At 39.6% G+C, this 27,796-nt stretch overlaps 1 long non-coding RNA gene across 2 annotated transcripts; it reads left to right on the top strand.

Annotated features, from left to right (window-relative positions):
- Window positions 1-27,796, top strand: LOC106548700 (uncharacterized). Of its 2 annotated transcripts, none has more exons than XR_015697449.1 (3): window positions 1-1,651; window positions 4,623-4,746; window positions 26,235-27,796. It is a non-coding gene; the product is annotated as an uncharacterized LOC106548700 (long non-coding RNA). The 2 variants fall into 2 exon arrangements; XR_015697448.1 differs by having other exon boundaries at window positions 4,623-4,759.

Below are 27,796 nucleotides of genomic sequence, written 5' to 3'. Positions count from 1 at the left end.
TTCAACATTTTTATAAATGATATGGACAAAGGACTTGAGGGAATGCTTACCAAATCTGTAGACAATACTAGGAGGAATGGCTAATATTTGAGAGAGGAGGGAAAAATTCAAAAATATTTAGGCAGGCTAGAACAGTTAAGGTAACATTAAGTTAGGCAAGTAGGAACTAAGAAAAATCTGTCCCCACCCGAATGATGAATGAATGTTGTGTACTATTTTTACTCATGTATTGTTTCATGTTTACTGTTTTGTACCCCCTTCCCTATATTTTGTAAGCCGCCCTGAGTCCCCTCAGGGAAAAGGGCGGCCTATAAATAATAATAAAACTCTAAAAACTCTAAACAAATGTGGAGAATGAGGAAATTTGGCTTAAGAACAGCACATGTGAGAAGAACTTGGGTGTACTAGTGGATTGCAAGCTCAACATGGCCCAACAGTGTAACACAGCTACAAAGAACACCACTAAAATCTTGAAGAGGCCCATAAAGCCCAGATTGCGGGACGTAATTATCTCTCTTTAGACTGCCTTGAAATATTGTGTTCAATCCTGAACACTCCACTTTAAAAGGGATATTGATAAGTCTAGAGAAGGTCTACCAAGATGGTGAAAGAACTGAAAACCAAGTCCTAAGAGCATTGGTTAAAAGATCTTGGTGTGTTTGGCTAGCAAAGGAGAGAGCTGAATGGGAACATGACAACTATATTTAAACACCCAAAGGTTACCACATTGTAGAGCAGGGGTATCACACTCCTGTCATCATGGTGGCTTTCCCCCCCTGCGTTAAACCAGGTGGGGGCAGAGTCAGCACGTGACACATCCGACTCGCAAGCTGTGAGTTTGACACCCCTGTTGTAGAGGTTTAGGACTTATTCTTACTTGCTCCAGAGCATAGGTTATTGTATGGTGTACTTTCTCCCTTTATTGGAGGTTTTCAAAGAGAAGCTAGATAGTCATCTAACAAGGATGGTACATTGAAGCTTCAGTAAGCAGGCAGTTGGACCTGATGGCCTGTTACATATCTTCCAACTTTATAATTCAATGAAATCCCTATATGTATAGACTATGTGCATAGTCTATCTTACAACCTGCACATTCAAAGTAACATAATAAAATCATATTATGGTAAAGTAGCATTTAAAATAATATTTAAAATAATATCTATGAAAAAAATATTTCCCTGAAAGATATTGTCATCCAGTGGTTGTCTGGAGTTTTTCTGCCAAAATATGGCAGACTTCGTTTAGCATACTCTTTTCCTGAAGTAATATTAGAGCCACAGAAAATTAAACTCTGTATTTATTATTTAGTCTGTTTCACATTGTTTCTTAAGTTTCTTATTTTTCTAAGATGGTAGATTTGTTTCATATTAAGATAATCCTTTAAGTAACTAAATTCTTTGCTCTTATGGTGGCTGATTAATGCTGTTCTGCTGGGGTGATTTTGCTGTTTTACTTTGCAGCCAAATAAAGTTTGGCATTCTCATAGATTTCAATTCTGCTAACAGAATCTGCTACCAATTTCTCCTTCTTTAATTGCCTTGTTGTAGCTGTCTACCACAAGATCTGCAAATCTTCGATGCCTGGAGAACCCATACCTTGAAGTAGAATTTCTGAACAGTGTTTGTTTATCCTAAGGTCAATAAGTTACAAAGTAGGTCAACCTTTTGTTACAATAGCATCCCCCCCTTATTGGCATGTGGAGAAAATAACGCTTAATAAATTGCTCTTCCAGAATTTTGGATTCAGGTTTCACGTGCAACTTGTAGGAACAGAGCCCCCCCATCTATGTTATCTCCACTCTGTACATCCGTCCTCTCAATTTTGGAATTATATATGTGAAGTCATCAGGAATGTATAGCCCATATTTCTCGATACAACATCAATACAATTCGCAAGTTCTTGACAGATAATAGTGTATTTCCTGTGTATTCTGTTCTCTGAACTGGGAAAGCATAAAGTTTACTCCATACCCAGGGGTGGGTTCTGGAAGGCGCTACTTCCATTTTACTTATGTCTGCGCTTTATGCGCTTTGCGCGCATGCATACATGCACAGTTCAATAAAAATGTTCTGTGCATGCACCGAAGCTAAAAACAAGTTGGTGTACCTACGGCGGCAGCAGCAAAACCGGTTTGGGGGCGTGGAAGGCCTGAGTCACTGCTGGTTCCAGAGACCCAGATTGCCAAACCTCTATCGGTTCAGCTGAACTGGTCCGAACCAGTAGGAACCCACCACTGTCTCTACCTGAAGAGATAAAGTCAGCAGCCATACAAGATAGGAAATGTTTGAAAACCGTATAATATGTTTGTCTTTCTCTTGTATTCATACTGAAATAACAATGGAATAATGAGGGCATTTCCAAGAACTGGGTGAAAGAATACCTTAAATCACACTGGTATCAAGGAGCATGACATATTTGGATGAGTCTGAAGCTTTCTGAAATGTTTATGGATTGCATACCGTAAAATGATTTGTGTGATCAAACCACATGCATAGAGTGCTTCTTTCTTTTCTCTAAATAAGCAAGCATTTGATATATCCCAGGGATGGGAGAAGCAGCAAGAGCTTTAATTATACTTATCTGGGGCATGTAGCAACAGCTATGATGTTCAGGTTATTTCTACTCATCCTCTGGTGAGTTTGCTGGTGAGCCAGATCCCTGCCAACATAACAATGGAAAACTCACTGCTGAACCTGCAGAAATACAGACATTATTTCTATGGTGAGAAAACTCATTTTGAATGAAATGGCTTCCAGCCATAAGCTTCTGACTCATTCTGTGACATCATCCCCAGGGAAACTACAGCACCCTGTTTTAAAATACATATAATTAAGCTTACTTTTGGAATTTTAAAGTAGAATTTTAAAAATGTCCTTAAGCCACTATGGGAACATATCAATAGGAACAGTAAAGCTGTCGTTGAATCTGTTTCTTGGTTTCTGACTTCCCAAGGTTTTTTTTTTAGGTCATCGAAAACAAAATCCACACTGTATTGTTTGAGCTACATCAAAGATTCTGTATAATGAGGAAAAAGATGAGCAAGTAGAGAAGAAACCATCAAGATACAGTACATTTGTGTGTATCTGAATGAGGGGTGTAATTTATTCTCTTGACAAAAAGACAGTGAGATTAGTGCAGATCACCAGTCCCTATTGAGAGGAAGAGGGAGAGGAAGGTGGGGGAGGGAGGGAGGGAGGGAGGGAGGGAGAGAGGGAGAGGGAGCTTTCTAAAGTACAGTACCAAATCTGGTGTGCTGTGTACTGAATAACTGATGAAGCGCTGCAGCATCTACGAAAGGAGAAGAGAACATTTGTTGTGCATGCTAAACAAGAATTAAAAACAGTCCAGCTCATGTTTTTCTCTCTCTGTATGCCCATGATATTAGCCAAGCATCATCAGTTTTTCAGTCCTTTTCATGTTGCACTGCAAATTAGACACAAAGGGAGGTCATTGTGATTTGCTAGTTGGTAACTGTGCATATGATACAGCATTATTGCTTGGATTTGCTAAAATTGACAGTAACTTCAGACCCTCAAGGGAATACCTGTGCAGATAAAGCACTTACACAATAAATTATAGTAAAAACAGGTATGCTGAGGAAATGAATATATATGAGAGCTGAGCTGAGCTGAGCTAATGAAATAAACACTCAAGCACAAGTTTAATTGATTCCCAAGAAAGCAAACTGAAGTTATTCTGGCTAAAATATGTTTCTTATTTTCTCTTGTTCCCAAGAAATATGCTGTTCTTTTATTATCTTTATATAGAAGATATACAACATTTAAGGCACTCAACTATACACTATGGGTTTTAGTACTGCCTTGGGCATAAAGCCAGTTGGGTGATTTTGTGCCAGTCACTTTCACTCAGCCTTTGGAAGGAGGCAATGGCAAACCACTTCTAAAAAAATCTTGCCAGGACAACTACCCTGTTCAGGAATATGATTGAGTGTGTGTGTGTGTGTGTGTGTGCGCGCGCGTGCACACATGTGGTAATTGTAAGCTCAACATGCTTAAATGTATGGATGTGTTCTCCAGGAAAGCAGTCATTTTGGCAATCAGATCAGCAGACAGAATTGGCTATTGGCATGGCACGTAACAATAGCAACCATGGAAGTACAACTCTCTTATTTTTATTATCCTATTATCGGCTCTGGGGTATCCTTTGGTGCACAAGAGTGGGGCCTAAATTCTTTAAATATATCTGTTATTGCTGCACAGATAACCATTAGATGGATGATGTCGGCCAGATTGTATAGATCAGTGTTTCTCAACCTTGGCTACTTGAAGATGTCTGGACTTCAACTCCCAGAATTCCCCAGCCAGTGAATGCTGGCTGGGGAATTCTGGGAGTTGAAGTCCAGACATCTTCAAGTGGCCAAGGTTGAGAAACACTGATATAGATACAGCAGCTTGGAATGGAACAAGATGGACAGATTTTAAGTCAATGGATTGTTCATTCAGTGGAGGCCACTGCTAATGCCTTAGAGCAACGGAAGCATTGAACCACAAGTCTTGATTGATCACACTTTCCATCATATTGACTTCTGAGTTTCAGCTAAATACAAAACAGGCCTTTTTAAAACAGCTCTGAGCTTTATTAACCTTGCTTTTTCCTTTCAGGTATCCAGGATACAAAGCCTGAAGACGCAAAACTACCAAAATGAAAATGAAAAAGCAAATGAAAGACAGTGCTATTAAAGCTCAATGTTCTTTTGAGACCATTTCTTCTCTTTTCAGTCAAGAGGTACTTTTTAAAGGTATTTGATTGTGGCCAGCTCCATAGGAAGCACTGCAGGAACCATTACATGACACTACTTAAAAGTACCTGTACAAAACCAGGATTTAAAGTCCGGGTTGCGTTTACTTTTTTTGTGTAACTTTGCTTTGGCAGAAGATTAAAATATGTTAGCATAAAAGATGCTTAGCTGATAAGTACAATATGGTAAGATGATATAAAAATTAGATAACAGTTGCCAATTATTGGGAAGGTTGTAAAAGGAGATTCCAGATAGTAGGTGTTTATGTTTATGCAACAGGAAGGACCATTGGCCTGTTTTTTTTTTTGCGCTGCACGGTTTGCCAAGCCCATAGATAAGCTGCAAAATGAACCACAAAGTGTGGTAGTTAGTGTTTATATCTGGATTATGGTACTGCATACAAGACAGCAAAGTATGATATCTTAGGTTTCATTTGTAACATACATGCAAAAAATGATTGCCATTGACATAAATGGAACTATTGAATTAGGTTGACATGACAATTGGCTCTGTTTCTGGTTTGAACTGCAGCCCAAAGCTGGAGATATACAATAAGCAAATTCTAAAAGGGATAATATGCAGGATTTTACTCTTGTTGCAATTAATCAGCAGGCAAGACAAATTCTACCAAATGTATAATTCTTATTTTCAAGTCTATTCCAGCGCCAATAAGGGCTATGAAGTATTTTAAATTCTCTGCTTTTATGGTATCAGTGAATTGTATACCAACACCCATATTTAGGATGACATGTTGCCTTTGTATGGCAAGCTACAGAGATCTGGCTGAGTGCCACTATGAGATATCTGCAACATGCTTCACTAATAAAAATGCTCAAATTTGCTTGGATCTGAATATTGCTAGTATTTCATCAATTCCTGCCGCTTTTTTGTTAGTAATATTTTGAGCCCATTTCTGAACAGTCAGGCTCCAGTTTCCTGTCAATTATTTGTCTTTTTATTTCTATAAGTGTTCTATGTATGTCTTCTTTTTATTGTTTTTCATTAGATCTTTGCATTCCTTTATCATATGCATCTTTTTAAAATAGGTCTGTACAGTAGCCCCTTTGAAAGGCTAGTGATGTCCTACTTGAAAACCATCATGGATCCGCTGTTAGACCCACTGCAGTTTGCATACTGAGCAAATAGATCGACAGATGATGCTGTTAATATGGCTCTGCGCTATATCCTACAACATCTTGAATCACCAAAGACCTACGCAAGCGTCCTCTTTGTAGACTTTAATTCAGCATTCAATACCATCATGCTGGACATTCTTCTAACTAAACTAAATCAGCTAGCGGTACCTGAACACACTTGTAAGTGGATCACAAGCTTCCTAACAGACAGGAAGCAGCAGGTGAAGCTAGGCAAAATCACATCAGATACCTGTACAGGCCCCCCCCTGATCTGTGTGCTTTCTCCACTTCTTTCTATATACCAATGATTGCATCTCAAACAATCCATCTGTTAAGGCATCTGCAGATGATACAACAGTGATTGGTCCAATCACACTTAGCCAATAAAGAATTCTATTCTATTCTATTCTTTAGAGCAATTATTGTCCCCCTTTTCTTTGCTTATATATCTCTTTTACTCTTCTTGTTTTTCTTTAGAATTAACAATTATTTGGGATTTTTTTCCTGTCACTTATTTTTTCTTTTTTGCATTTTGTCATTTCACAATAATATTCAATATATCATTTCAACTATTACAATATAAGCTGTTTTCATTTGCTTCCTATTTAATAGTTTCTTGAATTTCAGTTGAGAATTCTTTAGACACTTTGTTCATGAAATACAGTTCACTGAATTTGTTCCTTGCTTTCCCTATATATTCATGCGGAATATGCTGAGATAGTATATTGTTGTCCTGATAATTTTGTCTTTTTTTAAGGGGGTAATTTTCCAAGAAGTAGTTCATGAACTGAGCTTCAGCCAGCACCAGGTTTTGTTTTGTTGACTAGAGTTCCTCCTTCTATATAGGAACAGCTTAGCTCTCTGATATTAATGATGGTTAGCTCATTCGTTTGGTGTGATTTTCATGTCTGCAATAAGCATTCTGGAGATCCTCTTAATTAGAAACAACCCAGTACAATCAATCAATCAATCAATCAATCAATCAATCAATCAATCAATGTCTCTCTCTCTCTCTCTCTCTCTCTCTGTGTGTGTGTGTGTGTGTGTGTGTGTGTGTGTATGTATATGTATATCAGTGGTGGGTTTCAAAAATTGTTCGAACCTACTAGGTGGATGTGTTCTCCTTTGTGGGAGTGGCTTGCCACTCATGTGACCGGATGGGAGTGGCTTGCCACCCATGTGACCGGATATGAAGATGCCGATGGCACTTGTCAGAACCACCTTAAATTACCTCACACACAGCACTGGCATGCATAAGAATATGAAGTAAACTTGTTTTTTAAAAGGCATCTTTGGTTTGCGTTAAAACAACTTCAACACACGAAATGTTCTGATTGCCCCACAAATGCAGTAGTCATCCTTACCTTTCACAGAGGCACCGAGTTTTATAAATATGAGAATGATAGTATAGAATAATCACATCCAAGGACCAGTGGTGGGTTTCAAAAAATTTTGGAACCTCTTCTGTAGGTGTGGCCTGCTTTCCGGATCCACTGGTGGAACCTCTTCTAACCGGTTCGGTAGATTTGACGAACCAGTTCTACCCAATAGGTGCAAACTGGTAGGAACCCATCTCTGATGTATATATATGTTTGTGGGTGGGTGTGGGTGAGTATAATTAAATTTTCCTCTTGCCTCAGGCTATATTAAGCAGCTGAATATTTCTTTAACTCAGTTACCTCATAAACACCAGTGTCTTTCATAATTGTCCTCTGCTCTTCCTATTGGAAGTAGCCTTTTGGATATTTTCTTTCAGTACTCAGTATTGAATTCTCAGATACTGATTCTTTCAGTATCATGTGATCACTGTTCTATTCTGAATATCTTGTTGTTAGGGAAGTATGCAGTGGAGTACCCAAGGCTCTGTTTTAGGCCCTCTGTTTACTCTTCAACAGCTTTATCAATGATTTGGATGAGGGAATAAATGGGGAACTCATCAAATTTGCAGATGACACCAAGCTGGCAGGAATAGCCAACACTCCAGAAGACAGGCTTAAGATACAGAAGGATCTTGACAAACATGAACATTGGGCACTATCTAATAAAATGAAATTTAATGGTGAAAAGGGTAAGGTTCTACATTTAGGCAAGAAAAACGAAATGCACAGGTACAGTATAGGTGGTAGTAGTAACTGAAAGGGATCTTGGAGTCCTAGTGGACAACCATTTAAATAGGAGCCAGCAGTGTGCAGCAGCTGCCAAAAAAGCCAACACAGTTCTAGGCTACATAAACAGAGGGATAGAATCAAGATCACGTGAAGTGTTAATACCACTTTATAATGCCTTGGTAAGGCCACACTTGGAATACTGCATTCAGTTTTGGTCACCACGATGTAGAAAAGATGTGGAGACTCTAGAAAGAGTGCAGAGAAAAGCAACAAAGATGATTAGGGGACTGGTTAGGTTAGGTTAGGTTAGGTTTATTAAACTTGTATGCCGCCCTATTCCCAAAGGGACTCAGGGCGGCTGACAAACCAATAGGGAAAGGGGGCAATACAAAAGACAAAACAAGACAACAACAAGTACAAAGACAAATTAAAAACATCACAACAGCCGCAACAGTTGGGAACTCTCAGCCCCAGGCCTGCCGGAACAGCCAGGTCTTGATGGCTGTGCGGAAAGCCTGAAGGGTGGTGAGAGTCCGAATCTCCATGGGGAGATCGTTCCAAAGGGCTGGAGCAGCCACAGAGAAGGCCCTCCTCCGGGTGGTCGACAGTCGACACTGGCTAGCTGATGGAATCCGGAGGAGGCCTAATCTGTGGGATCTAATTGGTCGCAGGGAGGTAATTGGCAGGAGGCGGTCTCTCAAGTACCCAGGTCCGATACCATGTAGGGCTTTAAAAGTAACGACTAGCACCTTGAAGTGCATCCGGAGTCCAATAGGCAGCCAGCGCAGCTTGCGGAGGATAGGTGTAACGTGGGTGTACCGAGGTGCACCCACAATCGCTCGCGTGACTGGAGACTAAAACATATGAAAAACGGTTGCAGGAACTGGGTATGTTCTAGTTTAATGAAAAGAAGGACTAGGAGAGACATGATAGCAGTGTTCCAATATCTCAGAAGTTGCCACAAAGAAGAGGGAGTCAAACTATTCTCCAAGGCACCTGGGGGTAGAACAAGAAGCAATGGGTGGAAAATAATCAAGGAGAGAAGCAACTTAGAACTGAGGAGAAATTTCCTGACAGTTAGAACAATTAATCAGTGGAACAGCTTGCCTCCAGAAGTTGTGAATGCCCCAACACTGGAAGTCTTTAAGAAGATGTTTGGGATCAATTAGACAACAACAAAGCATTTCCCCATTTTTTATTATGTTATTATAAATCATAATACTTTGTGTGATTTCAATATACATTTGTATAATATAGTTCAAAATTATTAATATTCTATCATTTAGATAGTTTAGAATCTTTCCTTATTCACCTTCAAATTGAAGGAGCACCTTCAAATTAATTATAAAAATATAACATTCAATACTGAGCAAATAAGATCAGTATAAAATAAAAAAATATAACACATGTAAAAGGGGCTGGGGGAAGAAGTTTTGAGGAAGTTGTTCCTCCATCTCAGGGTTGACCTTGGAGGTTGATGGCCGTATAATAGGCGACTTTCTGTGGGTGTGGCTTTAACCCACTCTTTCTGTGCAGCACTTTTGTCAGAGAAGCATCTTCGTCTTTAGGCTCCATGAAAGATAATTTGTCTCATTAAGAGTAGCCACAGGAAATCCTCCTCCCATTCCTATAAGAAGCATTGTGCCATCTTTACAGGCCAATATTCCTCAATCTCTCTCAGACTCACAAAGAAACTTTTACCTAAGAAAAATACTACTGGCACTTCAGGGCGCTTCTGGGCCCTTAACTTGTCAGGAAATTGTGCAGCCAATATACAAATGGAGTCAGAGATGCTGACAGGAACTTGTAGTTTTAAATAAATAAATATATTTACAGTAAATAATAAGGATGGTCAGATAAATCAATGCAGGTGTCAGGCCTGCAATTATATCTCTTTTAGGATCTTTGGCCTGCCACACTCTCTCTTATTTCATTATGCTGTTTCATTAGTGTAGTAGTTGGGAGGGGGGAATAGAAAGGAGTAGGATTGTGGAATGTGTTGTTGTCATTCTTTTCTAGAAGACCAAGGTCATCTTTTGTCTCTGCAACTTTGCACTTGACCAGAAGCAGCTGGGTGGAGATGCCAGCGTGGAAGAAGACGATTGGACCATGTGATGGATTTGTGGGTGTGGGGACAAGATCATGAACTTTTAACTGGGGGGAATCCCAAGAAGTTCTTCAGAATTGGGATTCCACAGATGTGCTAAGATGTCTGATTTATTAAATTGGAACTTTAAGGATCATTTTGCCTTGGACTCTGATTTAATTCTACATGATACTTGGAACGCTGACAGAAGGCTTGGTAAATTACATGAGGTAAATTACAGAGAACACACAGGACACACAGAAGAAAAAGGCAGGAAATAAGAAAACTTCCCCTTTTCACTCATAGCAACCAATCATAGTTCAGATTCCCTCAAGCAGTGGCCAGCTTTCTTCAACTATAGCTTCAACTATAGCAATTAGCTATAACTGTGTGTTCTTACTCATTGTCCAATCCTTCACTGCTCCAGCTATTGCATTTTAAATATCTTAACAACTTTCCAGCAGAATTTTGGTGGTGTTTGATATCAATTTGGTAATGCATCTTTTGTATTGGGGTCAATGTTTTAGACACCCCTTGACCAGTCTCACTGTTTCATGTAGGGCCACATCCACCTGTTTTGCTTCTTTTCATCTGTACCAAACAGAGCTGGCATATTATTCAACAGAGCAACATGGAGCTAATTCAGAAGTTCTTTATGTGTGCGATTGGGGGGCCCATCTTGTACTTATTATTTTACTCAAAATGTTGTTCCTAGTAAATATTTTCTGTTTGGTATTAAAACAATGGTTCTTAAAGATAGGTGTGTAGTCCAGAGTTACTCCCAGATACTTTGGAGTGGTGCAATTCCATCATATCTCACGGTTTTTAAGTGGAAAGCACAAAATTGTGTTTTTAAGCAGTTTGACTTCAGCTGGTTTTCCTTGTAATATGCAGTCATTACGTTCACAGACTTGTTCAGTTTTTTATTGACAGACTCAAAAGTTTCACTTTAGAATAGCTTAGAATATTGATAATAGAAAAGAAAAAGAACAATCTATCAATGTTTATTTCAATTTAGTATATCCATTTTACAAACATAAAATTATTTGGCTTTTTCATCCAAAATTGAGTATAACATTGAGAAAGAATCACTACAACTTACATCAGAATAACTGTTGTAAATTGACACTTTCAGTCTTAAACTGATTACTTATTATAGCCTGCCTTGTTGTAATGGTATGTGGGAATGACCTTGAGAGACAGAGGAAGAGTCACAGCCAGGGGAATGGATCCACTCTAGTATCTTTGGCTGTAAAACAATGAGGGGAAAATGTACTTTCAGATTCTGCTAATATAATTTTACAATAAATAGAATAAGTTCATTTGGCTATGCTTCCTGCCTAGATTATCTTGCAAGGCTAACATCAATCTTGCAATTCAATAGCCACTCCTCTATGAGCTTTTGCAAGACAAACTTTCATTCCTGTCAAGAATAAAGCTAATACAACTAAATATTAGCTAGGTAGTAAGTAGAGTTTTATGAAAAATTCAAAATAACTGCTTTAAATGATGACCTTATTCCATTTTTTAGTCCGTGACTTAGTGTATGCACAAATACTGATAGTAAAGAGTTCTCTATCTCTTTGCCAGCATTTTGTGATCATTTGGATTTTTACAGCTCAGATTTGGCAGCCTTATCTATCATCGATGCTATTATCAGGTTTCCTGCATGTGCAATGGATGGGAATAAAAGATTCCTAGCCTGAAAGACTGATTATATGGGACAAAAATTCTGTACTCTTGGGAGAAACAACCTGTGATACTTTAGATGTTGATGACCTACAATTGTCAATATTTCTCATCCCTGGTTACTCTAGTAAGAGCTGGTGGAAATTGTAGTTCACTAACATCTGGAAGGTACTGAATTTATTCTCTGCAAGCAAAGAGATGAAGATGTAGGCTGTCAAAGGTAAAGAAATGTTGACATCATCAATAGGTATTCTATTGATCCATTTAACTAAATCTCCAGAGAGTTAAGATAGTCACACTGATAATATACAACATAAAATTATAGCATTTACACAGCGATTTAGAATTTTTGAAGTTGTAGCTATAAAATCTATACCAGTAATCTTTATCATAGGAATGTGTAATTGAAATAATTCTGAATGTATTTATATTTTATTTAAATGGCAAAGTAGATCTGATAGTGGTGCCATCAAATTATGTCTTTTCCCCCCTCTTGTGGATGAAGCTGCAATGTAAGTGGAAGTCAGATTCAGAGAGAATCCATTTATCTTAATCAGAATATACTTTCTCATGAGGGAGAGAGGACTCACATTCTAAGGGAGATATTCCCTATATTACATATAGAAAATATTGGTTCTTTTAAAATGAAAAGGAGAACTCCAGGAAAGGAGAACCAGGACGGGGAAAAACAGAAGACTAACATCTTTCTTCCTGGCAGAACTAACATAACTGGAAAATCCCCAGGAAGAGGGAAATCCAGGAACAGCGAAACAGTGGTACAGATGCTTTAATACTATTAAATTTGAAGAAATAGGCAATCAGTAAAGCCAAGAATTTGTGCTAGATCTTTTCTTTTTGCAGTGTAGTACTAATTTTCTGGAAACCTTTTTTCTAATTGATAAAATCTTTGTCAGCTTTTGTTTTATTTTAGAAGATAAGCTCAAGGATGGGAAGTATTTTTTAAGAACTGGTGCATAAACCAGTCTGATAGCATTTTATTTATTTGATGTTCTGTCCACTGGAATTGGGAGACTTTTCATGGATTGAAGCAATTGGAGATAGATGCAACAAAGTATACTTTTTTTTATTGGTATGCACAAACGCAAAAGATTCCCAAACAGATCAAGAAAGAACCCCTCCCGAAGGGAGGCGGTAACTATTGCCTGGATCCAGCCCCATGTCACCTCTCTGCTGTTCGCAATCAGCCAGGAGGGACACGGGTCCAGCGCAGAAGTGGAGGTACTCACAGCTCCCATGGCCTTGTCCACTTCCTCAGGAGTAACGAGTTGAAAATCAATCCAGAGATGTCGCTCCAGATTCTCCCCCGGTGCCTCTGCTGGCTCTGCGCAATTGGAGTCCAGGTCCGTCCGAAGCCAAGCAACTTTATCCGCGAGAAATTGGGCGTATTCCTCAGCTCTACCTTGCAAAGGATCGCTCGTATCCCTCCTATTCAGGAGGGAATGGGTTATCCTAAACAAGGCGGCTGGGCGTGACTCAGCGGAAGCTATCAGAGCGGCAATGTGAGTTCTTTTTGACGTCCGGATTGCCCGGAGGTAGGCTCTGATGCAGGATTTTAATAGTGCTCGGTCTGACTCGGACTTACTGGATCTCCAGTGGTGCTCTAGGCGTCTCTTTTGGCGCTTCATCTCCCGGAGTTCCTCAGTAAACCAAGGAGCCCTCCTGGATCCACTGCCTTGGATCGGCCGTAAAGGCGCAATCCGGTTGAGAGCCTCTGACGCTGCTGAGTTCCAAGCAGCAACCAAGGTCTCAGCTGGACTGCGGGCGAGAGTATCAAGAACAACGCCCAAATGCCGTCTGAAAGCCCAAAGGGTCCATAAGACGCCTGGGGTGGAACCACCTAATTGGTTCCTCCTCCCTATAGTGGGGGGTTGGCCTCCGAAAGTCAAGCCTCAGTAGGTAGTGGTCCGACCATGACAGGGGCAAGATCTCACTACCCCTCAAACCAAGATCCCAACTCCACTGCTCCGAGAGGAATACGAGGTCGAGCGTGTGACCCGCTGAGTGAGTCAGGCCCCGGATTACTTGGGTCAAGCCCATGGCTGTCATGGAAGCCATGAACTCCTGCGCTCCATCAGAGTGCTCACTGAGCGAAGGCAAATTAAAGTCCCCCAGCACCATAAGCCTGGGGAACTCAATTGCCAGCTCGGCTACTGACTCGAGGAGCGAGGGGAGGGCTGTTGCAACGCTGTTGGGAGGCAGGTATGTTAACAACAAGCCCACTTGATCCTCGAGGTCCAACTTCACCAGCAAGGACTCACAGCCGACAAGCTCCGGAGCAGGGATCCTACGAGGAACTAGAGACTCTCAGATAACAATAGCCACACCCCCACCCCTTCTCTGGGGTCGCGGCTGATGAAGCACCTGAAAACCCTGTGGGCACATCTCAGTGAAGGGGACTCCTCCTTCCGGGCCCAGCCAGGTTTCAGTAATATTTGCCAGGTCTGCCCTCTCGTCTAAAATTAGGTCCCGGACGAGGGGAGCCTTGTGAACTACAGACCTGGCATTTAGCAACAGCAGCCTGAGACCAGGGTCCTGATTACTCACGCCATCTGGCCTTGGAGTGGGACTAATAGGGCCGGAAGGAGGGATCTCTGTGATGTAGCGAACCCTCCTTCCCCGGTAATGGCTAGCCCTGAAGTCCCCGCCATATCTGCCTCTCCCTGTTAAGACCATAATGTTCCGGCCCACTCCCGCGTCCGTGGTCCCTCCACCCACCCCCATAGCCCCCACATTCCCTGGCAGGCACTTCAAATCAATCATCCTGAGGTTGGGAATAGGCCCAGGTCCCCCCTAACACTTCTGCAGAGCACTCAGTGTGGGGGAAGCCCGGTTTCACTCCGAATCCTCACATACACACCCAAGCGCTCACTCACGCAACCCCCACAGGAAATTAAAAATACAACAATATAATAAAAAAAGGGATTACACTAAGTTAAAAAAGGTGGGATCATTCACTCACACACACCCACATACACGCTACATATGAGAGAAATTGCGCAGATATTTAAAAAGATGTTAATGTTGGGCGAGTAAATCCGTACGTAGGATCGTAAGTTCATGGAACGAAGGCACAGTAGGCCAGTCAAAGCCGATGAGGTACAAAGGAGATAGGGTGTCCTCTTTCTCTGATAGTGTGATGGAAGAGAGGTAATAGTCCAGGTGGCTAAGATAGAGTTCCTGCGATGGTAATGGGCGGTAATGGTCGTAGTCCGGGAACAAAGATGTAAAACTGAGAGTCCAACGGGCTTGGTCCATAAAGATGAACTGGGGGAGCCAGCTAGCATAGCTGATAAAGGTGGTAAAAAGAGAAGCCCCCCCCCAGCCACAGAAAAGGGCAAACTGGGGGGGCCTTGCCGCAGCGGAAACTCCGGTCAGATGGGGTGGGGGCACCCAAAGGGGCAGCAGAGATAACAAGTAATAGCAGTTGCCCACTTCTGTCCGGCACCACACCACCCCATAACCCCCCTCCTTAAAAGCGGAGGACCAGCTGATCTAATTCCGCAAGTCCCAAAGGCTCTCACAAACCCAGTAAGATGGAAAAACGGCCGTTGCAGTTTGAAAAGCGCTGAGGGGAGGAGGAGTTCAGGAGGGCCGTAATGGCGGCCGCAAGCTAGCCGCTTGATCACCCTAGGCACCATTCAGGCTGACCACCCCCTCACCAGGTCCACGCTGACAAAACAGACCAAAAATTCTCTTACGCTCTCTAAAGACGCCAGATCATTCAGGCCTCCCAGGTCCCCAAGGTCTCTGAGGACTCTAAGACACAGGCAGAGAACGCCGCCGCTGCAAGAAGCTATCCGCCGCCGCCATCTTCACCCCCTGATCAAAGGAGGTCTCCAAGACGGTCGCGATCACACAAGGTAGAAACCGGCCAAAGGCAGCCCCACTCAAGCCGATCGTCTGGCTGGGTCCCCTGTAACATCCTCCTCCTGCTTCTGGGGTCGCCGCCAGAGTAATCGCTAGGCAAATAGTATTTTCCAGTGGTTTCGTTCTGCCGGAGGCCATCCAAAACTCGCGCATGCGCAATCTTGCAATCTCAGAATGACATGGTCAATAAATAGCAGAGAAGCTCAGTGCTTACAGAACATATTTCCCCCCAAAAAGCCATTACAAAATAAGCATAGTCCTAGTCAGTAGCTACGTGATGTATTGTTAACCATGATTTTCTGATTTGTTTTATTCTTTTCTTTACATTTTCACCATAGGAAATCACTTATTAGAGTTATTCCTCATCTAAGAATCTGAAATGTTTTCTGTGCTAGTTCTGCACCAACACTATCCATTTCCAACTGCTCCTTCTTCCATCTTCCATGCTCTGAAAAATTCCTCTTCCTGCTTTCCTTATTTTTCTCAACCCCATCAAAATATAAATTACTGCAAGTATCATAAGAACCAACATTGTTATGCAGAATTTCATAAGCCGAGTTTTATGTTTTATGACAGGCTTCTCTGCCATTCCCTCAGCTGATAAAGAGAAAGAAAATTGGGCTGATGTCACAAGTAGGAAAGCTGCCCTGATATTTGTCCTAGTTGTGACATTTTAGTTCTAAAATCTCTCAGTGATGAGATATCATCTGCCTTTCCCTCTTTGCTTCTTAAAACAAGTAAAAGGAAGTAAACAAGTATTGAGATTCTTTCATGTTTTCTTGAGGCAACCCCATTCTAATGCTTGACTTCAGTGTACAGCAGGGGTGTCAAACTCAAGGCCCGGGGGCTGGATCTGGCTCGTGGGGTGCTTAGATCTGACCCACAGGGCCTCCCTGGAAACAGCTCATTTTCACTGGCAGAGCTCTTGGGCCACCACAAGCACCCCTGACTCAAGTGACGTATAGCTGGCCACCCCCACCCCGCCTCCCAAGGTCAAACACAATGCTGATGTGTCCCTCAATGGAATCAAGTTTGACACTCCTGGTATACAGATTTAGTCCATAGAGCTAGGCAGCAACCATCTGATTTCTTAGCAAGATTCAGAAAACGGTTCCATATATTTTCTGTCCAATAGCCCAAGTATCGTCTAGATAGATAATCCATATCTTAAATCAGAGGTCACAGAAAAGGATTATAACTGTTATATATTCTCTCTTTCCTTAAACGTTCTACATGATATGTGAATAGCCTACAATCAATAAAAGCAATGTTGCAAAATAATGAAAGACAGTTGGAAACAGTGTAAAAAACTCTCCAAAGACACAAGCAAAGATATAAATATCAATAAAAAGAGTGAAAATTACAATAAGGACACTAGTTTTAAAGTTGAGTGCTGTAATTATCCTTTTCTAATAATGGTCTGCATTTACTCCTATATTTAGTTTTCCTTAGGTATCTATTTGGTAACTTTAATAGGTACGTGAAATTCATTTTTTTTTTGCTTCTGAGCTTATTAACCATTTCTTCATCATGTCTATCTCACCATTTTATTTCATTCTTTAAATACGAGTTATTGGCTAATAATTAATATGCCACTCTGCTTAATGATCTTATATATTAATCTGTCTTCTGGAGGTTTCTTTGTGTTTGCATGTTTGACCTTCTCTTAGACATTGGTGGTTTGGCCTTCTCTGTTTGATTTTCTATTTTTGCAAGTTTTTAAAACATAAGTCGCAGTCACTTTTTTCAGTCTCATTTATTCTTCTCACTGAATGATTTCACAATCTTTAAATATTTTCAGTATGGTTGATTTAAATATTCACTCAGATCTAGAAAAGGAGATCTGCATTGTCAAAATAGTTGATTTGTCTGAAAATACATGCTTAGACATATATTTGCTCTAATACTTTCTTGTGCACCATTGGGTCCAGTGGCTAGATACATTTTTTTTTGGTATAGGGTGACAAGAAAGAACATTACACGAGAGTTACTCTGTTGCCCTATAAATTTCTAAGATATCCATTATTGTTGGGTTTTGCAGCACATCAAATTGAAGGCAAAAAGGTATTTTGGATGTGAATGTAGCATCCCTCTGCAACTCCTTAAAGCAGCTGCAATGCAACCCTAGAAAAAGCAAATCTGATATGCTGCATCGCTGTGGTCTCCTCCGTAGAGGTTTTCATCTAATAGCTGAAAGTGGCTTCCATGGAGCATGTGCAGACCGGCCCCTTCTAGATATTGAAAGTGGCAGAAGAGAAAGTAAGGTGAATCAAAGCTATCTCACTCTGGTCTACAGCTTGGTCTAATGTAAAGCTGCATTAATGGGAAAGGAACTGATTCAAGCACATTGTCTTGCTTTAAGTGTCAACCTTTGTTTGCATAAGGAGGATCTTTTGAGTTCATTGAGGCTTCCTGTGATGTTCAGGGGTTCTTGGTGCGCACGTAGATTGCACATGTTCCTCGATAGGAGAACAGACCTCCAGCTATTGGCAAGTGCACAAAAACTGAGAGTTCCTTTCAGGATGTTAACTATACAGATTGAATTCTTTGTTTCCTTCAGCTTAATTACTGCTTCTGGGTGCCAAAGAGAACATGTCTAGCAAAGAGCAAAAACAATAAAAATAAAAAGATCCTCGGTTCACCCTCTGAAAGGACCATCACTGGTGAAGCTCACTGCATCATGGGGGGAAAAGCAGAAGCTATATATAGGTTGGCCTAGGGCAGGCACAGAAGCCACACACAGTGATGCTAATCAGAAGCCAAATAAAGATGCTGTCAGAGTGAATCAGCTGGTGAGTCAGCAAAGCCTCAAGAAAGGGAACAGCAGGCACAGCTGTTGCTAGGATACTAGCCTTGCAGTCAAAAAAAGTAGCACAATTTGGTTTTTCCTAATTGGTAAGTCCCCGTCCTCCTCCCCCTGCCATTTACTTTCATCTAAAATAAAAATTGGGTTTAACTGCAATATGACGTTCATTTACATTTTACCAATTTTTTTTAAATGTCACCAAGGAGCCCCTGTCCCTCAAAAATCTCTACAAATAAGGCAGCATTAGCTTCACATGCGTAGGAAGCATAGGAGCTAAACTACAGTCTCATTCTTTATATATTGTCTTTAATTTCAGGTAATTCTTTCTATATTTGTTATGCTAATGTGATGCGTATGAGTTAGCATTCAGACCTTGGAGCCTTACTTTTCCATTATTATGTTTTAAATTTTGCATCATATTCTGTAGTCTGCTTACCTAGATACAGTTATATGCTCAAATATGAAAACTGCCATAAGGAGAATTCTTGTATTTTCGGGATTGTGCTGGATTCATGAAATCTGTGTTCCTTTACAGCACAGTCCTGTGCATGTACTCAGAAATAAGATCCACTGAATTAAGTGAGGGTGGGCAATCTATAAATATTTTGAACTACAACTCCCAGCACCACCAGTTAGCACAGGTAATAGTAAGAAGTGCTGGCAATTGTACATTAATGCAGTACTTTTATTACAGTATATAGGAGTTTTGCGCAATGCTAGTTTAGGATATGACTAGGCTGAGTCTGAGGGGGAGATCAAATGCATCATCAGCTATAAGTCCCTTTGCACCCTCAAGAGATCTAAGTCCACACACCTTGAATTCCTGTGACTCTTACCTACTGCTAGTTTGCTTGGGCCATTAGTCGTTCAGATTCTTGTAGAGAACTTAAGCTTGCAATAATTCTTTATACCCAAACTGCCTGGATCTCCTGATTTCCCTGGCACTTGACAGCTGGTATATTTTCTAAAACATAAATAAATTTTCTTTACTGGGGCTTATTCACTAATAAAAGGGAGTGGATAAGCAGCTTGGTGTCATCTGGACATTTTGGTCAACCATTACCAACACCTTTGCGTTTAGTGACTTACAAAACAGTTCCAATCATGCTTCTTTATGTGTAATATATATAATGGTGATATTCTGCGAACTGGTAGTAAAAAAAAAGCTTCTGAGGATCACACAGCTCAGCTGTGAGCCACACGATCATCGGAAGCTTTTTTCCCACTTGTTAAAGTATTTTTTTCCCTGTCTATTCACCCAAATTGGCAAGAAAAATATGCTTTAAAAAGTGAAAAAAGTTAGCCATTGAACAAAGAATGTGACATTTGTTGCCAAGCTGGATTTCAGAACTGCTCCGAAGAAATTAGCAATATGTCTAATGAAACATCAATACAAATTCATTGGATCATACAGCATTGTCCAGAAGTCATGTTATCTATAAAAACTAGCTATGAAACCTACATTCCTTGTACAATAAATCTATTCTAGTATATCTTTATACCCAACACATACATACATACATACATACATACATACATACATACATACATACATATACATATCCTGTTACTTTGTTTCCTGTGTTCAGCTCACCACATGTATGTAGCTCCTACTTACTGGGATATGGATAATAATATGTTGGCTCTGAAGATAATCTTTACATTAAATATTAAAACTTTTATGGCACACATTTGCTGTAAAGTTGGGCTTTGGTTGTCATTGTTGCAAAGAAAAGTAAGACTATAATAAGGAAAGAGAAACAAAATGATTTCTAATTATCATCAAATATATGAATAAATTTAGTGGCTGTTCACCCCCTCAAACATTACAAACATTTATCTCTTCATATCCTGTATCCCACCTTTATTTATAAACAATGGACAAAACATTAGCCCTGGTGTCAGCAGAAAGTCCATAAATCACCTCTCTCCACCCTCACCTCTCTCCAGGCCTTCTGAAAAGCCGTCAAAACCTGGCTTTGCCGGCAGGCCTGGGGGTGATGAGTTCCCTCCCCTCTCGACATGTATGGTTGTGCGACTGTTGCTTATTTTTATTATTTGTATTTCGTTTTTATGTTCCCCTTTTCCCCCTTTTGAATTGTTCGCCACCCTGAGTCCTCTCGGAGAAGGGCGGCATATAAATAATAAAATTCAATTCAATTCAATTCAATTCAAAGGGTTATTTTATTTTAATCATGATCAAATAAACAAACTTTATATTCCTTTTACTGCTAACAGTCTAAATTGGTAATTTATTCCAACATTGTCATAGGATTTGAACATTGTCATAGGATTTGATTTTTCTTCATTTCTTCTTTGTTCCATTCTACAGAGTTCTTCAAGATTTTAACAAGCCTCTTTTGTAAATCTAATAGGAAAAAAATTATGCAGGTTACTCTCTTGGTTAATCATTTACATTTTCCTTTTAAATTTTACATCTCAGCCAATTTCTTTTGTAGATCGAGAGAAACATCTTTTTTCTGAACCATTCTCTTCTTCTGTCACTTGTAAACCCCTTTGATACCATTTATATCTTGTCAGCCAAAATTTATTCTACATCTATAATTTTTTCCCCAATAACATCTTTTGGATATAGTTTATTATAGAAGTAAACATCATTATTGACCTTGTTGCTATCATGGCTACTATTTTCTGATTCCATTCTTCCAAACATTTCTTCAGTATTTTCATTATTAGAGTATTTTGCAGGTGTGTAAACCTTCTCTCTGCCTAAAACTTTAGCTTCCTGTAGTGTTCAGTTTTTGAAATCATGACATTACTTAGCTTTATTTTGTCTTGTTCAAACCAAAACAGGATCTATTACCTGCAAACCTTCTTGTTCTTAATGATTAATTCCAAAATCTTATTGAAAAAGTTTCAATATTCCAATTTTATCTGGACTTAGTCCATTTAAAACTTTCTAAAAGCAAAATCTTAGTTACCTTTTTATTGTTTTTTTTCAGATTCTTTAAATTCTAAAGAATATTTATTGTTTTTTGTTATTTTTTTTTCTATTCAGGATTGAAGACAGATTCACCAAATGTTTTCAGACTTTTTGATCTGGAGGCCTCTAAAAGCTTAGAAATATTTAATCAGTAATTTCCAAAAGTGATTAGAAAGTGAGGTTTGCAAACTTGGAATCCTTTAAAACAGGGGCCTCCAACCTTGACAACTTTAAGATTTCTAGAATTGAAGTCAACAAGTCTTAAAGTTGCCAAGGTTGGAGACCTCTGCTTTACAAGGCTTTGCTGTGGCTGGGAAAAGATGGCTAGCCTTTTCATCTCCCAATGCTCAAACTCGTGGAAAAGCCTTTTCATCTCCCAATGCTCAAACTTGCTGTTCTACAGTATCCCTGCAAATAGTGCATGTGGGCATATCTCTTGTCTACTAACCAGCTACTCTGTCTTTGCTGTAGTGGTCATTTCTGCTTTTGCAGAGCTGACTTCAATTTGCAATATATTCCATGGAAACCATCCAAACAACAATGGTGTATGAAAACTTATAAGTGAACATTGTAAAGAATATGAATTAATGAATTAATGAAATGAAATAAAAGTAGACATGCTTTGAGTTGTGAAACTATGAGAAAGAGGAAAGATGAAATACAGCTGAATGAATGAAAGGCATTTGATCTTGTGGTATGGAATTCATGTAGTCAGGCATGAAAATGAAGGTGTGCATTTACTAATTAATTAATAAGATGTGAACAAAAATAGGAATTAATAAATTAGCGATGGTTGTGTATTATGCTCCAGTGAATGACGATAAAAATAGAAGAACCAGAGTTTTGGGAAAATTCATTCAATATTTTGAATGGATGTAAACTCAGGGAAAACATTATTTTCTTAAGTGCCATGAATGAATGGGTGGGAATAAGATGAGAGAATAGAGAAAAAAATAATTCCACCATTAATGGATGCAAGAATGAATGAACATGGTGATTGCTTATTGAGCATCTGTTGAAGTATAAATCTAATTATGCATTATACATGGCAAAGGAAGAAAACAAATACCAGGAATGAATTTACAGATCATGATAAAAGGTTAATAAAGATAGTGAAAGCTGCAAGGGCAATGAGAGGCTCTGAAGATATTTTGTAAGACAAGAATATATTTGGGGTGGGAAATGTACATGGAAGAAAAGGAAAGAAATTTAAAAAAAACCTAGGGTACTACACCAAATAAAAATATTACTTCTGTTTCTACTATTAAGCTAGAGTGAAAGTACAATATGCAGGAAAAGAAAATACAAATTCCATATGGAAAAAATGCGTGGCACGACAAAACCACGCTCGTCAAAATAGCGGTGATAAAACCGCGTCGCTAAAGCCGCGATGTCATCTCCACGCGTCATCACCGCCGCGACAACAGCGCGGCGACAGAAGGACGCTTTAAAACAGCGCGGCAGCAGAAAGCCGATTTAAATTAAGGTAAGGGTTAGGATTAGGTTTAGGGGTTAGGTTTAGGGTTAGGTTTAGGTTTAGGTTTAGGTTTAGGTTTAGGGTTAGGGTTAGGGTTAGGGTTAGGGTTAGGGTTAGGGTTAGGTTAGGCTGAGTGCTTCGGAAGGCGCGGATTTGCCCTCCGCCCTTATGCCAGCATGGTAAGGTCGCATTTGCTTTAGCGATTCGGACGGCGCGGATTAGCACTCGCGCTTATGTCTCCGCGGATAAGGGCTTCGCGGTATTGTGGTGGAACCGAAAAAAATATATGACAAGATAGAAATTGCAAATCTCATAGATTAGCATGATGGCTATTGAATCTCTGGCAATGCTACCAAACATTAACCAGGTTAACCAACTGATCCTCTGCCCATGTTGTGTGAAGTCGAGCTTCTGTGCCAGAGGGATATAACAGGAATCCAAACAAATATATTGCCTTCTTTACTCATTGTGAATGACAAAATCCTTGCATCCATATGGTTTCTCCAGTGACCAAACTCACACCAGATAATTATTACCCTAACAACTGAAAAAGCTATAAAGTAGGCAAATTCCCTTCTGATTCAAGTCAGCCTGGATTTGGACAGTTAATGAATATTATGGCACACCTGAGAACTATCTTTGAAGTTGCAGTCAAGCCAGTGACAGCCCACTGTGATATTTGCTGCCTTTGACAGGACAAGTGTTTGATGTAAGAATATGCTGTTGAATTTCAACTTCTAAATCAGTGCGTAGGCGGGAATGAAACAGGCTTGGAGGGAAAGATAAAGTTCCAGATGAACTAAATAATCAAGACATCTTAGACCAGTGATAACAAACCTTTTTTGCCTTGGGTGACAAAAACACACACACGCACTATTGCACTCGCCTGAGTGCCCATCCCCATAATTTAATGCCCCATGCTGTGCTCTCTGCACATGTGTGCATGACCACTCCACTACTGCCCTGTGCATGCACACACAGCTTTCTTGGAGCCTGGGGAGGGTGAAAATGGCATCCTCCCCCCCCCAGAGGCCCTGCTTTCTGACTTCCAGTGGGCCCGGTACATCCATTTTTTGCCCTCCCCAGGCTCCAGAGACTTTCTAGGGGCCTGGGGAGGGAGAAAAACAGCCCAACATGCAAACTGGAAGTTCAGAAACATTTGGGAAGTCTGTTTCCAAACGTTCCCATTCAGGAAAGCTTCTGGAAGGTGAAAAATGGTTGAAAATCAAAGCCAAAAACCAGCTGGCCAGCGCACACATGCTCGCTGGAGCTAACAGGGCAATGCCTCGCGTGCCCTCAAAAATGGCTCCATGTGCCATCACTGGCCTAGGGACAATGACTTCATTAATCCTGGTCTGCTCTTGTGACAAGTTTTTGAAACCCTTTCCCCTTCCCCTGCTATGCAGTTGGAGCCCAGCAGACCCCCAATGTCTGCAAGAGGAAAGTTAAATCTAAGTTGTAAATGACCTGGACACTTTACATACAAGTGTTATTACTTTGGAAGCATCAGCAAAGCCTCATAGTTGTAGGGAAGAAGGGAATTTGCCAATTAATGCTATAAATATTTCAGATCTGGCATGTCAAGAAACATCTGTATTAGACTCCAGAGGCTTCTAGAGGGTCTCATATATGAAGAATAAGCATTGGCATTTAGTTTTTCTTGTCACCCTATAAACCTAGTCTGCAAACCCAAACTGCTATTGGAATATAGCTGCTGGCCTTTATAGTTTTTGGCACAAGGGAAAACTTTATTCATTCACTCATCAGATGGAAATATGCTCTTCCTACTCTACTTATCTAACCATTAGAGCTTTGATTACTGATGGACAGCTTTTCCACTAAGGCTTAGCAAACAAGAACCTCTAACACTCACCAAAAGCAACCATTTAGAATTTCTGCTGCTTTATTTAGCTTCCCCATTATATTTTCCAGTAAGAATGCACTGGCTTCAGAATCTGCATATTCATTGGTGTCATAGTGATATCATATTTTATTCCCAGGATGCAAGACTCATAGTCTGCAGGGTCTCAAACACACAATGTCTGTCTTCTCTCAGCAGGTATATCTTCCTAGAAATTTAAAAAAAGAGCTAGGAAATTGTTTGCCAGATGCCTGTGATGAAATGAAGAGGAAAAAGGATTGCTGCAAAAGAGAGATCTCAGCCCAGGAGTGGGTGGAAGTGTGAGAAATAAACTCAGAGCTTAATTATTCTAGGTGCAAGTTGAGCAGGAAAATTGCTTTTGACAGGCTTTCAAGATTTTGTTACATTATCCTTCTAGCAATAAAGATCTTTCCAGAAGTTCAAGTGGTTCTTGTTTCCTGAGTTTGCCAGCTTCACAGAGCTAAACAACAGCACAAACTTCATTAAAAAATAAATAAAGCAGAATTGTGGTGGATGTGGAAAAAAAACCCAGAAAGTTTTGGATGCAAGTACATATAGCGATTCAGAAGATTTTAAAGACTAAAATACAATTGAAATCAAAGGTTTTCCTTTTGCGACTGATGGATAGGCAGCTTTGTTTTTATGTATGATAACTGCAGTGAGATTAATGTGGACAGAATCTTCTTTTGCTTTTATATATGATAACTGCAGTGAGATTAATATATGTTCAAAAGAAGAAAGACCCACCTTTACCCAGAAATGGTTATTGAAGATGATGGAACTTGCTGAGATGGCCAATTGACAGAATTTTGATTATTCAAGAGAAAACAAGAAGTAAAAGAGAGAAAACTTGAGACTTTTCTTTCTATAGCATTTTGTCCAACTGGGATGCTATTACTTATAGCGGATCATAAGCTATGGTAGCTTGGAAGGTGCAGAAGGCTTAGGAATATTGGTTAGCAGTTTAGAGACAGACTAGAAGTTTCATTGGTGAGAAAATCATGGAATTGGCTGAGCTTAGGAACTGAGGCTTGAAGGGTCAGGAAGAAGAAAGCAGATTAGATTCAGAGAGATCAAGAAGGAGAATGTCCTATCCACGAAGAGAGATTAAATAGCCATGATGAAGATAGTAAGAATTGCTACATGAGATTTTAGCAAAGGCAGATATTTGCCATGAGCATTTTTCCAAAGAGTGGAATTTAGATATCTTTAAGAAGACTATTTTGTCTTTTGCGTATGAATTGCTAGCTTTGAGGAAATCTCCTAGGACACAGGGAGAAGCAATGCACTGAATCCTTCTGTTGCTTAAATTTGTTCTAGTTTCTCTCTGTATATTTGTATCATCATTGTTTCTCTAATGAAACTAGTTCATTAGAGAACACTAGTTCTCTAATGAACTAGTTTTTAACTGTTTATATATCTAAAAGTTGGATATTTTTTTCTTATTTGGATGCTCCAGGAAGGAAGAGGAGGGATATATCAAACTCAGAACATCCCTGCTGGTGGAATATTTGTCAGAAGACTTGAATCCGAAACAGACACAGACTCTTGAGAAAGATTGAGGAAAAGATTCTGTGTTAAAACAGGAGCTACATGTTAAAGAGCACAAATAAAATCATCAATATAAATGTTGATTGATTGATTGATTACATGTTATCAAGTAATTGTTGACTCTAAAGAACCACATAGATAGATCTTCTCCATGATGATCTGTCCCTAACCAGGCCCAAGAAAACTGCCAGGATAGCATCAATGTTAGAGTCCAAGGGGAAAAAGATGAGAAGGAAGTCGTAGGAAATGGTAAGGCTGCAGGCGTTGACAGTTGGAGAAATGTTTAAATGCAAATAATGGTTTGCTTATGGAAAGGCTGTGCAACCTGATTAATACGCATGTGAAAACTACATTGTTGCTTGGAAAAAGGCAATGTTACGTTCTGTTGCTCAAAGGGGAAGGTAAGAAGCGTAAAAACAAAATTGTGTGAGTGTGGGATTAATTATTACTTATTAGATGTGCTTGAAAAAAAATGTTTGGCAAAATTTTGGTTGAAAGGATATGAGAAATAAAAATAAGCAACATTTGGAAAGTGTACTGTGGTTTTATGCTAGGCACAGAGTATACCGAAGAGAAATTTTTCTCTTCAGCGGGTCATTGAGAAATGTACAAATGTGAGAAAGACATGTTATTCTACATTTGCTGATTTAGAGAAAGTGTAGAGTTAGTTTGAATTATGCTATATTTTGCATGACTCTACAGTTGAATGTACATCAAAAGAAGCAAAATAGCTACTATATATAACTGAGTATGTTTCTGCTCAACTTGTTATGGATATAAATTAGACATGTTGTGAAAAAGATAAAAGTTGAGTGCAGTGGGAAAGGATTACTTAAATGTGGTAGAACAAAAGAGTAAGAGGTTTAAAAATGAAGAGTGATGAAGAAATTCAGAATGAATACAGATGTGAGTGACTAGTATGGAGAAGGGATGTTGAGGTGGTTTGGTTGTACAAAGGAGAGGTCAAATGAGAAAACAAATATGCGAAGAAAGAGTGAATTGGTTGAGAAGAATGTGAAGAGCAAGAAATTTGTGGCAGGATGGAGTGGATTGAATATTGAAAAAAGTAGCAAGATGATTAAAGAATAAAAGGTGAAACATGCATGGATGTGATGAAATTTATTATATATAAAATTATATATAATATTTATTCAATATTATATTCTGTTATATTTAAGTTGAAATTGGCATAATGTGTTACAGTTGAAGCCTAATAATATATTTTAACAATACAGGTTTATTTGTATTTATATTTATGTTTATCCCACTTTTATTATTTTTATAAATAACTCAAGATGGCAGACAAACCTAACAACACCCCTGTGAGGTGACTTGGACTGAGAGAAAGTGACTGGCCCAAGGTCACCCAGCTGGCTTTCATACCTAGAGCACAACTTTTTGGTTCCTAGCTGATGCCTTAACTACTAGACCAAACTGGCTAAACAAAAAAGTCCAGTGTATAAAAAAATA

Source organism: Thamnophis sirtalis, unplaced genomic scaffold, assembly GCF_051295495.1.
Source record: "Thamnophis sirtalis isolate CommonGarterSnake01/CBP01778 unplaced genomic scaffold, rThaSir2_p1.2 scaffold_1, whole genome shotgun sequence".
Taxonomy (NCBI): Eukaryota; Metazoa; Chordata; class Lepidosauria; order Squamata; family Natricidae; genus Thamnophis; species Thamnophis sirtalis.
This window is presented reverse-complemented; position numbering and strand designations above follow the sequence as displayed.